The 15,354-nt window shown below is 40.0% G+C and overlaps 1 pseudogene; it reads right to left on the bottom strand.

The window, feature by feature from the left end:
• Positions 1 to 3,141: 3,141 nt before the first annotated feature.
• The window catches only part of LOC114035476, a 33,655-nt pseudogene continuing 21,442 nt past the window's right edge, over positions 3,142 to 15,354 (bottom strand).

The raw sequence follows: 15,354 nt of genomic DNA, 5'->3' as shown, positions 1-15,354 counted from the left end.
GAGGGCTGAGGAAGGATGCCATTCCTAATGGGGTTAGCTAATCCAGATAGTAATAAGGATAGAAGAGTCAGCCATCATAATCACAGCTAATGGATTCCAGATGGAGAAATATAATTGTTGTCATTATCGTTAAAAAAAAAAAGAAAGAAAGAAATCTGAGCGACCAACTTCCTTCTTATTCTCCTTCCCCCACTTCACCCCCCCCAATTCTATTACTTGGATAGGTTCCCTGCAGATAAGGGTTACCTTTGTCATTTCTCTTTCCCTTTTTTCTTCTCTGGAGTCCATTCAAGTGCAATAGTTTCATTAACCTTGAAACATTTCCAATTGAGTTGAAAACTCAAGCAGAAATGACCAATTAATTGGTAATATGTGTTCAACAAAGTAGGGGAGTAGAGTTCCCACCCCTTCAAATGCCACCTTCCTTTTCAGCCATATTGCACAAATGTTAAAGTGGAAGTGGAATATCTGGCCTAAAGCAGAGAACTCTTTTCTCCCCTTGGATGCAGCTGTTTATTTTGTTTAGGTTGTTAATTTGAACCACTCCCAGGTGTCCATTTTATATTATTCTCTTTTAGAACAAAGTAAAGAAAAATCATCAAAGCTTCAGCCTAACTCATTGTCAAGACTCCTTTCGTGCATACACACACATACACATACACACACACACACACACGCACACACACACACACAGACACACAGATTTAGATCTTGAAGGGACCTGAGGGGTAATTTTACAACTGCCTCCTATAGATTTGGAAACTGAGGTCAAGGGTTAAGTTAAGTCAACAAGTTTTTATGAAGTACTTAATGTATTCCAGGCATTGTTCTAAGCACTGGGGACACAAAAGAAAAAAAAAAGACAGTCCCTTCCGAAAGTGGGTTGGGAGAAGGAGGAGTTACCCATGTAGGGACATGATGGAAAAAGAAGTCTAGAGAGTCAGGAGTGGGACCCAGAGAGGAACGAAAGAGTGGATGGACGTGGCTGTCCTAGAGGTCTCTTCCTTAAAATGGAGGTTCTGGGAGAAAACGACCAATCCGAGAAAGAGGCCTCAGGGGCAGAGGAGTCTTCCAGAATGAGAACAGCAAGAAATTTGCTTAAGGTGATCATGAAGGTAGTACATAGCAGAGCTGAGATTAGAATTCAGATCCCATTTTCCCTCCATTATTACTGCTTTCTTCCCCCAGCAGCGTATCTTACAAGTCTTCCTATGTTTCTCAGAATTCCTAATATTTATGACATAATATTTCATCCCATTCATATACCATACTAGGTGGCCATCTCCAGTCTTCCTGATCTATATCTTGCCACTGGACCCAGATGTTCCAGAGGAGAAACTGAGGCTGTGGTGACTTTGCACAGCCCTGCCTCACTTAAATCTAATTCACTTGTTAAGTCATGACATCACCTTCCTGATGTCATGGTCCTCTTCAAGAACGAAAGACAGTCAACAATCTGTGACTGTTAGTAACTGCTCCACTGGGGACCCAACTGGCCAGTTCCAGTTGGGCAGTGCAGCTCCCTCCTTCCTTTCCCTCCCTCCCTCCTTCCTATCCCTCCCTCCTCTCCCTCTGTCCACCTAGGGAATCATACCCTTACCTGCCAGTGCTCTGCCCAAAGGAATATAAATTTTGATTGCTGAAACCTCGCAAGATATCTTGGGGTTTACAGGCTAGATTTCTTTTTCTTAAGGACCATGCCTTAAACCCAGATCTCTCTGGCTGTCATTGATTGGCCAACAATAGGTCCCAGCTCAAGTCTCATTTGGGTGGTGGTGGCTCAGAGTGAGTGTAAATAGCAATTGTTTCTGTTTTGGCCAGAAACCCTGAGGATCTTCCCCTCCCAGATTGATTTTTTTTTGATTAGGTAAAAGAGGCTCATTTCTTGGCTAGCCTTAATCATCGAATGGGTGTTGCCTCAGACTGAGATCTGGGAAAGACCTTAGCTTAAAAAGGCCAAGATCTCCCAATGGATCCAGGGCAATCTCCAGTCTTCCTGATCTATATCTCGCAACTGAACCCAGATGGCTCAGGAGGAGAGACTGAGACTGTTGAATTTGCACAGCCCTGTCTCACTTAAATCCAATTCATTTGCATGTCATGGCATTGCCTCCCTGATGTCACAGACCTCTTTGAGAACAAAGGACAAACAATAATACTTTACCAAAATATACTCAGCCATTTTGGCGAGGACCCACTTTGGCCCTACTTCTTTGCTACCTCAAACTGTGCTGCTATGAATATTTTGGTCTACATGAATCTTTTCTGACTGAGCTCCTTGAGTTGTGTTTTTGGAAGTGGGATCACCAGGTCAAAAAGGTGTGAATATATCAGTTTTTCTCACATAGTACCAAATTGCTTTCCAGAATGATTGGACCAATTCACAGCTCTTTCAACAGTGTATTGGTGTGTCTGTACTCCTATAGCCTATATAAATAGGTTATGGTTTCTGGGTGTTTTTTTAAATCATCTTTGCTATTTTGATGGATTTGAGATGAAACCTCAGAATTATCTTAAATTGTATTTCTCTTGTTGATAGTGATTTGAAACATTTCTAATGTAGTGGTTGATCATTTGCATCTATTCTTCTGAATCTGTCCTTTGACAATTTATCAGTTGGGGAGTGATTCGTCTCTCGCTACTCACAAATTCTTGCAGGGAGTCTTATCTCTGACCTTTACTCCTTCTATTCTTCTGGCCTGGGATGCCTGTTTTCATCCTTTGCCACTCCACCAAAGCCTAACCCTGTTCTGGCCAAGCTCTTCTCTAGTTTCACCTCTTTCCTTGACCACCTTAATATCAACTAACATTTATATAATACTTTTAAAGTTAACAAGGTATGTTGTTGTTTTTTCAGAACAATCCCATAGCACGGAGTGTATTACATTATAGTAATCATATCATATTATATCATATCATAGAGTATAAATATTATTAGCTACATTTTGCTACTGAAGAGTACGAGGTTCAGGGAGAGCTAAAGCTTGACCAAAGTCACGCAGCTAATAAGTGTTAAAGGTGAGAATCAAAATTGGTTCTCCTGATTCCAGGTTCAGGACTCTTTTTACTATGCCACAAAATGATTTCTTTCTCCTCCAAACTCCTGTAACACTTATTGTAGGAGTCATTCATGTTGCATATTCAGCGCTTCTTAAACTGTGGGTCCCAAACGTCGGACTGAAGTGCTGAAGGGATTGAGAGTGGAAAAAAGTTTAAGAAGCCCTGAATTATCACTTCCTATCTCGATTTGTTAGAAAGGCACGAGGGATAAATGACAAGAGTACTGGGCTATGAGTCAGAAGTCTTGGGTGACATTTTCACTCCTACTTATTAGCCCAATGGCTGGACAAATCATTTTGCTCAGTTCTGAGACTCACTTTCCTCATCTGTAAAGTGGAGATAATAATGCCTACTTTATAAGGTTGGGTTTTTTTTTTTTTTTGATGAAGCTCTAAAGAAATAATTTATGTGAAAATTTGCTGTAAAAAAAAGAAAGAAGGAAGTAAAATGAGGGACCTGGCCAATGGGAACTCAGTCCTTCCAGCGTATGCAGGGGGCTCTGTTTGCTGCCAATCTAAGTTAGGGATTTGGTGAACCTGTTTCTGGAAGTATGTGATAACAAGCATTTGAGGAGCCTTCCCTTCAATTCAGAGCATGCACAGGTCTCCTTTGACTGTTTCGTTTCTGTTTACTGTATAAGGGGGAAAAGTCTTTTAATTGGTTGCTGAACCAGAAAGGAGAGTACACATGAAAGGGTCCAATGGAGAAAATCAGACTCTCTCTTCCCTGGTGTTGAACAAGGAAGAACTGGCATAAGCTTTTGCTGCCATACTTTCCCTTCCCATAAGGGTTTTGAAATGTTGCCAAGAAAGCAACTTGTCTATTGACTCTTCTGCCTTTAGAAGTGAACTTGGTGGGAGGAAAGCTTGTAGATAACCCCTTGTTTTAGTGTATACCATCCAGTAACTGAGGTACAGAAAGGAGAGTGTGTCCCAGTTTGTGGGGACATTTTTCTACTTTAGTTCTTACTGTATTGTCTCAGTCAATAACATCATCTTAGTAAAATTTAATGGATGGTAATTGCATATTGATGATAGGAGATGATTTGTCAAATAATGCTAGGAAGGTTAGAAGCTACTTGCACTGCACCATGTTGTTTCTGAGACTAATAAGACAAACCTAATACTGACAAGGTACCTCCCTCCTTGGCTTTCAGTAAAAGAAACAAATTCTAGACTTTGCCATACATATGCATATAAGAAATAAAATAAGAGATCAATTTTCACAAAGAAAACCATTTGATACATAACATCTTTTTGTTAAAAGTACTACTTTTGGCATTTTTCTCTTTTTAAATTTATATTTTATTCTAAATTTAACACCAAATAAAATGGGCATTTCCATCTACGTATGAGAATAAGAAAAGAGAATTGTACATTAAACTGTAGGTCTCTGTTGTATATAGTTTTTTTTTAAAAATATGTAATAAAATCAGCATGTGATTACTTTCTGGTCTTCCTCCTATTCTCTTCTGTGTATTAAAAAATGCTTCAATGACTGTCTTTTTCTTTTCTCTTTTTCAGTTGCCCTATCCCTGGGTCCTCTCTTGATCACCCTCACCAGCCCCAAATAAAAAAGAAAAACAAAACCCTTGCAACAAATATGCATAGCCAAGCAAAACAAATTCCTACATTCTAGCACCTTAGCACAATGCCTGACATATAGTTAAGTCCTTAATAAATGCTTTCAGACATTTCTGGAAATATATCTCATCTTGAGTATTTCACCTCTCTGTCAGGAAATGTGTAGTATGCATACCTTACTTATGGAATATTTCAATGTGATAATACATATATTCGCCTCATATTCTGTACACCCATTTCACAATTTCTTGTATCTCCTTGTACGCATAGCCCAGGTTGAGAGCCCCTGATGTAATGGATAGTGAGCTAACATTGGGGATTCAGGAAGGGCCATTCATGTACTGCCTCTGACATATATTAGCTATGTGAACATGGGAGTGACTTATGCAACTTGTATTTATGGGGGGAGTTTCCATCCTGAAAGTTCCCCTCACTGAATTTACCACTCCAGAGCCCTTCCCTCCCCTCAATTTTTTAAAGGCTCCTATTGACTATCTTGTCTCTCTGTCCTGGATTTTTGACCTTCTGGCATATGTCTATCTATCTGGCATCTGGCTCTGCTGCAGCCCATAGGCACTTTGCACTACATAAGGAAGGTGGGTATAGCATCTGTACTGGGGGACAGTTCTGAAAAGACAGTCTTGGAATCCTACTTGGCTTTCAGTCAGGGACACAGGGCTCATCTGGGAAAATCAGATGTTTGCCTACCATAAGAAGATTTTGCTTCCTTTGTCCACAGGCTCCTTATAGCATTACAGTGGTTTACTTGAGAGAAGAGGAATTTAGCTAAAATGTACTGTAATTAGGCTTCTCTGAATGAATTTCCTGGAAAACAAGCTTCAAATACTCTGCTGCTTGGAATTGCTTTCTGGAACAAGTTTTTATTGTCACTGGTTTGTTTTCCATTCCTTCAACCACACTGTTTCCCCTTCTTAAGTATCCTAGAATCATAGGACTGGAAGAAGTCATAAGAGGTCATTTAGCATATCTTCCTGCCTCCAGCACTCAGGAGGACCTGACTTTAAATTCAGCCTCAGATACTTATTAGCTATGTGACTCTGGGTGAGTCATTTAACCTCTCTTTGCCTCAGTTCCCTCATGTGGGGATTATAACAACACCTACCTCTTGTTGTGATGATCAAATGAAATAATATTTGTAAAAAGCACCCACCATAGTGCCTGGCACATAGTAAATACTACATAAATGCTTATTCCCTTCTCTTCTGCCTTCTTATACTTTACGCCTCTTTTCATACTGTGAGGTCCAGCAAGACCATTTTATTATTCTATCTCCATCTCAAAGGCAGGACTGCCTTTGGACCAGCTGTCCTTCATTCCTGGAGTGAATTCTCTCCTTACTTCCTCCTCTTGGAATCCCGGGGTTCCTTCAAGACTCAACTTAAGTGCCTCCTTCTACAAATCTACATTTTCCGATTCTCCCTAGTTAAATTTGCTCCCTCTCATTACCATCTTGTATATGCATATGTAATGTATATATTATGTCTGTGTAATATATACATTTTGTATATTTTATGTAGGTTTTTATATGTACATCTTGTATCCTACATTGGAAAGTAATTTCTTTTAGGGGAGGGACTATTTAGCTTCATAAATAGTTGCTGATTAGTTGATTCCTAACCCTGTTTTAGGAAAAGGAGAGCTACAGGACCCTGAGAAAATAAACCCAACATCTTGCAATGTATTTTGTAGCTTAGATTTTGAGAAATCAATGTGATCTGTGAAAGTTGTGTTGTATTTGGAGTCAGAGGACCAGGTTGGAATCCTGGCTCTGCTCCTTCCTAGCTATGTGACCTTGGCTTAGCTTCTTTACCTTTCTCTTGCAGTACCGTATCTTCATCAGCACATTGAAAGAGTTGGCCCCTTCTTGCTCTGAGTCTATGATGCTGTAACTTGGGCTCAAGTTTTATCTGGTGTACTCTTGAGCTCTGTATCCATATACAAGTCATTTAACCTCATTGGCTTTACCTATAAAATGGTATAATATTAATGATACCATTTATCTCTCAGGGAGTTTCCATATCTAGAATTTTCATCAATGAAAATTACAGGCCATGCCTTGACACTTGACTTCCCTCACTCCGTCATCCCCAATCACAAAGCCATTATGATAAAAATCATTGTGTAAACTCTAAGTACTACATAAGTGTAATTATTGATCAATCCTCAGGGCATACCCAGCTCACACTCTTTGCAGGCCTACACCAATCCTAAGGACTGACTGCTTTTAGGTTCAGCCTAATTTACTTTGCCTGAATTACTACAGGGACTTAGGGTGACTTGGAAAACCAATTCCAACCAAGAGTCATTCAGCGTGCTTTGTTTCTAGAAATACATTTCCATCTGTGGATAATCAAATATTGAACCTATTAACAGTGACAAGTCCATGAGCAGGGAGGAAGTAAGGCATTTCCCATAATCCACAGAGACAATGGGCCCTTTGACTACACCTGGGAATAGGGGGTCAACCAGGCCCGGGATACAGGCAGTGGAAGACAGGAAGACAGGGATTGGATATATTTTGGAGCAGCTGGTGAGAAAAGTGGATTGGTAGAATTGACCTAATAGGGTCTTTTTTGCAGGTATGGGGAGGGAGTGGGGAAGGTGGTGGGGATCCCATGGTATGACCTGTGATGAAAGATTCCAGATACACGGAATGTAATGACTCAGAATGATGGCTACCCACAGATGGAAATCCATGCTGAACTTTCAGTCCAGGGGCTAGGGCTTTCTATAGCACCATCAAGATCAGAACAATTGTCTCAAAGCCTAAACTTTGGGGAAGAAAGGGGAACTTTGTTTCTGGGACCAGGAGGATGAGCAGAGAGTTAGTGAGGAAGAGATAACTCTACTAGCTGGTAGTGGAGGAAGACCTGGGCGTCATATGCATACAATCTACCTGTATTTCCCCCTTTTCTCACTATAGCCCTACTATAATCGCAAAACAAAGCATGCAGTCCTGCTCCTCTGTCATTTTACATACTCCTCCCAGGCTTTCTGGTACCTCATAATGGTCTTTCCCCCCACCCCCCCCATCAGGGTGCCTTATATGTTCATTCTAATCTAATTTATTTGTGTGAAAGTGTTGAAAGTATGCTATTGGTACATCTGTAAATTAGGACAATCTTTTTGGAAAGCAATGTGGCATTATACAATAAGAATTATAGATTTGTTTCTATACCTTGACCCAGGGATCCCACTACTAAGACTGGCTATACTATAAGAATGTAATTGCCAGGGAATAAAAAGAAAAGATCTATCTATTCAAAAATATTCATAGCAGCTTTATTCATAACAAAAAGATGGAAAACAACCTGTGTGTCTACCTATTGGGAAGGGCTCAACATATTGCAGCAAATGAGCATAATGGAAATGACAAATTTGAAGAACACAAAGAAATGTACAGAGATGGATATGAAAAGACTCAGGGTGAAGAAAATAGAGTCAGAACAAAATGTACACCGACTATAATTATGCAAAAATATATAATAAGAATAACAGAAACAAAATCCAAAAAAATACACAGAAAAAAATGTGTTCAGCATGGAACGTGGAAACAAACCAGATGTTTTTGTTGCTTTTATTAAAGTTAATATATATTTTAAAAGCCAACTATAAATAATGGAAGTTGACACATTCCTGAAGGACCACTTTTTTATTCTTATTTCATTCAAAAGGTTTTTGTTGTTGTTGTTGTGAATAATCAGAATGAATAAAATGGTAAGAATGTTGATGGTTAGAATGAATAAAAATAAAAATGAGGAGAGAGGGGCACAACATTATTTACCTTAACCCAAGCTCCTGTAGGCTGTCTCTAGAGCCATCTGTGGGGTCTGCACTTGTCCTGCGATACACTGTGCTGGGAATTGTCGGTTCACTCTTTTACAAGCTTACATTTCTTACTGATGAGTCTGCCCATTACATCCCCATTGTGTTTTTGGAGCCAAAACGCTAATTTTTGACTTCACCCTATCTATGGTGCTTTCCTTTCCATCCATCGTAACAAGGATGGGGTGGAGCCAATTGTTATAGCATGAGCATTTATTCCTTAGAAATCAACAAATGCTACAAATCAGTATTCAATTTATTATTTTGCTGATTTCCAGACTTAAGAAAGTGTTGGAGAAAATGTTAATAATACAGATTAAACTTAAAAGTGAGTCATGAGTACATTTTTTTTTCTTTTTGGTTAAACATTGACCATCATACTGCTGTCTGAATATATGTTGTACATAACTAGTTATTTTAATGTTTGATTCCTCACCAGAATGTGAGTTTCTTGATGGTGGGGGCAATTTTTGCCTTTCTTTGTATCACCCAGCCCTTAGCACAGTACTTGGAACACAGTAAGCACTTAATAAATGCTTGTTGATTGATTACTTAAAAACTGCCAGATCTCCCCAGGCCTTAATGAAACCCTCACTAGGTCCTACCATCTCTAATAATTATTATCTCATATCTCTTCTCCCCTTCTTAGTTCAGCCCTCTGGAAAATCCATTTACACTCAATGACTCAGCTTCCTACTCTCTTACTTTCTTCTAAAGTATATACAATCTGGCTTCTCACCTTATCATTTAACTGAAAATACTCTCTCCAAAATCACCACCAATTCCTTATTGACAAGTCTAATGACTTTCTCAATACTCATCCTTCTTGACCTCTTTGTAGGATAGAACACTATTAACCACATTATGCTCCTATGTACTTTCTTTTCTGTAGGTTTCTGTGACACTGATCTTTTGGTTGTCCTCCTACCTATCTGACCACTTCTCAGTCTTCTTTGATGAATCTTCATTTATGCCACACCCACTAATCATAAGTGTCCCCCAAGGATATGTTTGGGGCTTTCTTCTCTTTATCTTTATAGTATCTTATTTGGTGACCCAGTTCCCATGGGTTTGATCGTCATCTCTGTATAGATGTATCTCAGATCTATCTATCTGTCTGTGTCTGTCTGTCTGTCTGTCAGGCTGTCTATCCATCCTTAATCTCTCTCCTGAGTTCCGATTCCATATCATAAACTGCTCATTGGATATTTCAAATTGTGTGTTCTATAGGCATCTCATATTCATTATTTCCAAAACACAATTCATTCCTCCTTCCTCCCCCCACTTGCTAGTCCGGTGCTCTTCTGAATATCTCTGTTCTTATCAAAGGCACCACTGTACTTCCAGTCATCCAAGTTTGAAACCTTGGTGTCATCCTCAGCAACTAATTCTCACTCATCCCTTTTATTTTTTTTCATTTTTATCTTCACATCTCTTATATGTCTCATTCTTTCCACTCACAGTTACTACCTTAGTTCACCCCCTCATCCCCTCTCACCTTGATTATTCCCTTGTAATCAGTCCTTCCTTGCTTCAAATCTCTCTCTACTCCAATTTATCCTCCACTCATCTGCCAAAGTGATTTTCTAAAACTTGGTTTGATGATGCCACCTTCCTCTTAAGCAAACTCTTATAGCTGCTTATTGCTTCCAGAATCAAATATAAACTCCTCTGTTTGGTATTTAAAACTCTTCACAATCTGGCCCCTTCCTATATTTTCAGTCTTCTTTTTTATATTTTTAACATTTTCAGTCTTCTTACACATATTATTCTCTGGTCTAGCCATATTGGTCAACTTGCTGCCCCTTACTCACGAAGCACCACTTCCTGTCTCTGACAGCCTTTGCATTGTCTGTCCCCCAAGCCTGGAATGCTCTCCATCCTCATACCCATCTCTTAGAACCCCTAGCTTTCTTCAAGACTTAACTCAAATACTACTTTCTTCAGGATGCCATTCCTAGTCCTTTCTGCCTCACCCCACCCCACCCCCCACATCCTGTACTTTCTTTAAGGTCACCTACTTTTATATAATTTTTTTTATGTACATATCTTCCCTATTAGAAGAAAAACTCAGTGAGGGAGTTTTCACTTTCTGTTTGTATCCTGGGGATTTAGCCTAGTGTTGGGAGCATATTAAGTACTTAATAAATACTCGTTGAATTATTAATTGTGATTTTTCTCTCTCCTCCTCCTAGGATCCTCTTTCTTCACCTCTCCCTCCCTTACGTAGCAGAGAAATGGATCTCAAATCATAGTATCATCAAATCTTTAGAGTTGGAAGAAAATCTAGAAATCCCCTATCTGGTTCAACGTCATCATTTTAGAAATGAGGAAACCAAGGCCCACAGAGGGAAACTGCCTTGTCCAAGGTCACCTAACTAGTAAGCAATAAAACCTGGACTAGACCTCATATCTTCTGACTTGGGTTCTTTCAACCATAGCATGAAGATAACATTTTCAAATAGAGTTTGCAACTCTGTCCCCTCAAAATTATATGATGTGCCGTAGTCCGTGTCCAACTGTCATTCTGATTGGCACAGAAAGCTATATTTTGGGAAGCTCTGGAGTAGGGCAGCTGGCAGAGATGCCCTTGGTATACTAGGGCTTATGTTAGTTCAGAGAAAAGCAATCAAAACTGGCAATATGGCAGAACAGAAAAAGACACTGGAACAGGAGTGAAGCACTCTGGGTTCTAGTCCCAGCTCCCAAACAAACTGACCTTATGCCCTTGCAGAAGTCACAGAGCTGCTCAAACCCTCAGTTTCTTCATCTGAAAATGTTAATGATGATGCCTGGCCTCCTTATTTAATAAGCTCATGAAGATTTTATGAAAGGGCTCTGAAAGGTATAAAGTCAGAGGGTGAATTTAGATGACTTTTAATGCCTCTTCCGGTTCTCACGTTCTGTAAGTCACTCAAATAATGGAAAATGGGTCCTTGGAAGAAAGGTGAAAGAACCAAGTCTAGGGAAGAGAGAGTTGATCTAAAGGATTCAATAAGAAGAAATGAGATGAAATCACACCATCTGAAGAGCAGCTTTGGTTAGATATTAGGAACAATTTCTAGTCTCTTGAGAGTAATTTGACATTGGGATAGACAGCCAAGGCAAGCTGTAGTCTTTGTCCTGAGCTGGTTTAACATTAGATACTTGATAATCCTTTGTCCTAGATAGTCTAAATGGAGAAAAGTGGCTAGACCAGATGATGTTTTTAAAAATTTTATTTTTATAAACATTTATTATCCCTCCCTCTCATTGGTCCAATCCTCCAACTCCGACCCCCTCACTATAAATACACAGTCTAGCAAAACAAATTCCTACTCGGGCCATGTCCACATATTCATCAGACCAGATGATCTTTGAGGCTCACCAAACTCATCTTCAAGGAGTAGTTTCTTCATGCAGGCTTGGTAAGACATTAGGCCGGATAGATCAAGATCATGATGCTTCAAATCCTTTTCTGTCCTTTTTAGTTTTTAGGCCCATACTCCCTTTCCAATTAGGATCTCTCTCTTTTTCTCATTGCTTTTGCATAGGCGACCAAACTTTAAACATGTGAGAAATGTGGCTGGGCTGAAGGAGATGGTTTTTTTTTTGTTTGTTTTTTTTTTTTTTAACTTTCTAGGAGTTTTCCCTTGAGAGCTATACATCTCAATTATATTTTGCATTCTAACTGCCGGGAGATAGGAACCATCATCCTTATAGAATTCCTTGATCCCAGGCAAAGTTTTAATGTTGTTGCTGTACCAAGGAATGAAAAGACCCTTCTTTTAAAAATCCATATTTGTTTTTCTGTCTCCCCCTCAAGCCCTTTCACCCACTTGTATTACCCACATACAATTTTTGAACCTGCAGGCAGTATCCTGTAGGATCCACTTTAAGGTTCTTGTAATTGTTTCTGGGAAGAATGTGTTAACAAGGTAAAGCTGGGAGCCTCTCTGGTTTAGGACAAAAATGGGACTTTAGGCTAGAAACCAACAATGTTTTTGTGAAAGCAAGCTGTACGTTTGCTAATCTTTCATGCCCAAAGACCCTATGGTCTTCAGTGCCTGAACTATTTCTTGGTGTTGTATTGTGTTCTGTTGTGGTTTAAGAGAAGGCAGAATGGGTGGGTAAGATTTGGCATCCAGGGCTGGGCAGGAAGTGCCCTTGGGTTTGACCTGAACTTGGCTGGCTTATGTGCTCTCCAAATATCACCTCCCCCTTGCCCTTTCTCTGGTCACTTTAAAGGAAGATACCACCAATCAAACAGAGCTAGTAGCTTCAAAAACCTGGCTCTTGGCAGAGTACTTGGTGGAGTCTAAAGAAGCAGTGCTTACCCACTCACCTAAGGGCAGGGGCTATATGAGGCAGCAGATGGGTTCTGGAGGTTGTGTAGTATAGAGAAAAAAAGGTTGAGTCAGAAGACAGGAGTTTGAATCCTGGCTGCTAATATCAGTGTGTCCTTAAAGCCAAGTCTCTCTCATTCTCTGAACTCCTTGTTTTTTTTTTCATTTGTAAAATCAGCTAGATTAGATTATCTAGATCCTTTCAACTCCAAATCCTATGATATCCACATGTAGGGAGTCACCTTGGTTCCCTACTGCCTTGGCACTGACCTTGGGTCATATTTCAATATGATTGTTGGATGGGACTCAAGGATCATGACTCTTGTAGTTGTGAGTTACTTGTCTTTTGCTCCCTTATGGTCACAATCATTGATCGATAGCTTAGGACAGGGCATTCTTATCATTCATTTTCTCTGAGTAGGACCTACTGTGGGGTCAACATGTTCTGTTGTGGGCAAGTAGTCTGTGTGGTTATGTTAGCAGCAGGTCTGTGAGAGTTACAGATTCTCACCTGAAGCTAAGCAATATAAGATCCTAGATTTACTTGTGAATTAAGCAAGAGTAGAATAGAGGACACTTACTAGCTGTATGATCCTCGGCAAGTCATGTAACCTTATTTGCCTCATTTTCTCATCTATAAAATGAGGACACACTGGAGAAAGAAATGGCAAATCACTTCTATATCTTTGCCTAGAAAATCCCATGACTTTGTCCACAGGATCACAAAGAGGCAGATATGACTGCAAGACTGAACAACAACAATAATAGAAGAACCACCCACAATGACAGAGGAGCAGAAAAGTTGGATGTCCTTGTAGAGTGGCAGGAGATTTCAGGTGCCAGATTTAGTTGATTCTCCATATTTGGGACAAGGAAGCCTTGTAGCGGAGAGGAGACTGGTCTTGGAGATGGGAGGTCTAGGTCCAAGTCCCAGTGCTCCCATCTTTGGCAAATCACAACCTCTTTGTCAATTTCCTTATCTCTAAAATTGGGATAACACTCCTCTTATCTACCTCTCAAGATTGTTAGAAGTTTTAAACAAGGCAATGCACAAGGGACTATCTAAAATCAGGATATTATTTTGAAGAAGCACACAATCCAGCTGGCATTTAATATCACTACCAACCACAAGAGCATGAATTGTGTGACTAGAGGTCACTATGGCTCTGTACAACTATTTTACATTAACTCAGTAGTGGAAATAAATCTGGATCACACAGTCCAGGCTCTGAGTAGGGCTTAAGATAGAGTCGGGACCACAAGTGAACAGGGTGATGATGCTCAAACTAACCCCTGCTTTAGAAACCAGAGGGGGTTGGGAATAGGGTCATAGGAGTTTTCCAAGGTTTATTGTTCTGTCAGTCAAGATGGCAGTGCAGTAAGCTATTATTTGGATTTGGGCAATACTGATTGATTAGGAAAAGACTTTAGGTGGGAAAAAGTGTCAAGGACAGAACCAGAGTCAAAAAAGCATAGATTCAAGGGGCGAGCCCAAGATGATGGCTTGCTGAGGATCAAGGACTAGATTTTTGACTGGAAGAGTCCAGTGGCAGGAGGGACTTGCTACTAGGGATTATTTTATTCTTTGTCTTGGTAACCCCAGCACCTATCACTGTACCTGGCACATAGTGGCCTGCTTAGTAAATGCTTGTTGATTAATTGATTGGCAAATCAGGGACCAGATAAGGAAGATAGATATAATCCAAAGCACTCCAAGGCTGCGCAGGGACCAGCAAATGTTAAGCACAGCTGTCGGTGAGCTGGCCCTGTACCTAGACCTTACCCAAACCCCCATCAGCTAAGGGACACCTTCTGCCGTAACTACTTTTATTAGCCTCCATGATAACTAGGGGTGGCAAGGAGACCTCTTTCTGTGCTACACCTGCATGGAACTTACAGGGCAGAAGTCTTGCCCTGCTATCAGCCAGGGATATACTGGAGCCAGCTCTAAAAAGCTTATAAAAACAAAGTTACATTTATAGTGTGAGCTTCGATACCTCAGAAATCAGGAATTACTACTCATTAACCCTTGATTGGTTATTTTGTTGATTGTTTGGACTTAACAAAGTATTAATAATACAGATTAAACCTAAAAGCATGTGTGAATACATTTTCCCCCTTTATTGCTCCATAAACATTCCTTAAGCTTGGCATCAGTAAGCACAGCAGAAGGCTCAGAGAATGAAGTTATCATCCAATGGAGACCTGGTGATTGTAGGCTAATAATAATGATAACATCATCACCATTATCATCAACAACAACACCATCAACATCATAATCACCAACAATACCTCATCATCGCCAACAATATCACCAACTTCACCAACACCATAATCATCACCACCATCATCAACAGCAACATTTGCAAAGTTGTTTTACAGCCATTATCTCATTTGAGCCTCACAATATCCTTGTTATCAACTCATTTCCTCTTCATAAGCTGCCAAGCAAATGTCTTTACAATCAGGCTCCTTGACTCTCTCTCCCTCTCTCTCTCTCCCTCTCTCTCTCTCTCTCTCTCTCTCTCTCTCTCTCTCTC

The sequence above is a fragment of the Vombatus ursinus genome, unplaced genomic scaffold (genome assembly GCF_900497805.2).
Source record: "Vombatus ursinus unplaced genomic scaffold, bare-nosed wombat genome assembly UNPS02009205.1, whole genome shotgun sequence".
Classification (NCBI taxonomy): domain Eukaryota; kingdom Metazoa; phylum Chordata; class Mammalia; order Diprotodontia; family Vombatidae; genus Vombatus; species Vombatus ursinus.
Note: the sequence above shows the minus strand (reverse complement) of the source record. Positions and strands in the feature narration are given on the sequence as shown.